Below are 1,791 nucleotides of genomic sequence, written 5' to 3'. Positions count from 1 at the left end.
TTAATCAAGAACATTTTCAGGAAGAGGTAAAATCTAAGCCATGTTTTTAAATTGACTTGGGTTGATGAGAGGAAAGAGCTCAGTCTGATTGAATTACTTTACTGTAGAATTTCCAGTGTCACAGTGCACTGGAAACTTAGTTTGAAACTCTGCCACTGTTGGCATGCTTCACTGCGAAGTGGTCAGAAACCAGTCAGGATACTTACAAACCAAACTTGGTTTCCTAGTTTTCTTATTTTATATGTGAACTATATCTCAATTTTTAAAATTGAGGGGAAAAAAAGCAAACCATCCAATTCAGACAACAACTTAGGGTCAAATTCCAATCATTCCAAACAGGTCACCCCCTTTAAGTGTGTCACCCCTTTAAGCATGGTCACCCCTTTAATTTATCAGAAGGAATAAAAGCTATGGATGAGTGAAAGACTAAATACTTCCATGCTACAATGGGAAACGAGGATGTCTACTCTTAACCATTCCCATTTAATGCTGTATTGGAGGTTGAAGCCGGTAAAAGAAGGAAAAAACGAAAAGTTACTAAAGGCTTCCAGACTGGAAAGGAAGAAATAAAGCTGTCTTTATTTGTAGACATGATCGTCTGTGTAGAAGAATCCTAGAGAATCTGCCAAAAAATTATTAGAATTAATAAATGACTTAGAAGTTTGTAGGATTTCCAGATCAATCTACAAAAATTGTATTGCTATACAGGCAACCTTGGAGATATTGCAGGTTTATTGTGAATATCACAATAAAGTGAGTCATATGAATTTTGGGGTTTCCCAGTGCATATGAAAGTTACATTTACACTATACTGTAGTTTATTAGGTATGCAGTACCATTATGTCTAAAAAATTGTATGCACCTAATTAAAAAATACTCCATTGATGGGCTTCCCTGGTGGCGCAGTGGTTAAGAGTCCGCCTGCCACTGCAGGGGACACGGGTTCGAGCCCTGGCCGGGGCAGATCCCACATGCTGCGGAGCAACTAAGCCCATGTGCCACAGCTACTGAGCCTGCGCTCGGGAGCCTGCAAGCCACAACTACTGAGCCCACGTGCCACAACTACTGAATCCCGCACACCTAGAGCCTGTGCTCCACAACAAGAGAAGCCACCGCAGTGACAAGCCTGCGCACCGCAATGAAAGAGTAGCCCCCTAAAGCAGAAACTAACACAACACTGTAAAGCAATTATACTCCAATAAAGATGTTAAAAAAAAAAGAGTAGCCCCCGCTTACCACAACTAGAGAAAGCCCACGCACAGCAATGAAGACCCAACGCAGCCAAAAAAAAAAAAAAAAATTCTAAATAAAGTTGAAGAAAAAAAATGCACAGCAAGAAAAGTTAAAGTCAATAATCAAATACTAGATTTAGAGAAAAATATAATAAAAATATAACTTAATAGTAATATATATAATATACAGCTATTATGATAGCTGTAATATATAATAAAAATATCTTTCAAACTGACAAGGAGAAAACAACTCAAAAAATATAGGCAAAAAATATTAAAGTCAATTTAGAGATCAACAAATCAACTACCATCATTTCCCTCCCCCCATAAAAAAGAAAACCACACAAAAAGATGTACAAACTCACTCACAGGGATATGAAAAATCAAGTAGTAGGTATTACTTTATACCAAACAGCCTTGCAAAAACTATAAAGCTCCTAATATCTATTGCTGGCGGAATACAGGGGAAAGAGGACTCGTGTATTGTTAGTGGAATTGGAAATTGTGACAACCTTTTTGGGAAGGCAATCTGATAATGTTATTAAAATTAAAAATACAT

This window comes from Physeter macrocephalus, chromosome 15 (assembly GCF_002837175.3).
Source record: "Physeter macrocephalus isolate SW-GA chromosome 15, ASM283717v5, whole genome shotgun sequence".
Taxonomy (NCBI): Eukaryota; Metazoa; Chordata; class Mammalia; order Artiodactyla; family Physeteridae; genus Physeter; species Physeter macrocephalus.
This window is presented reverse-complemented; position numbering follows the sequence as displayed.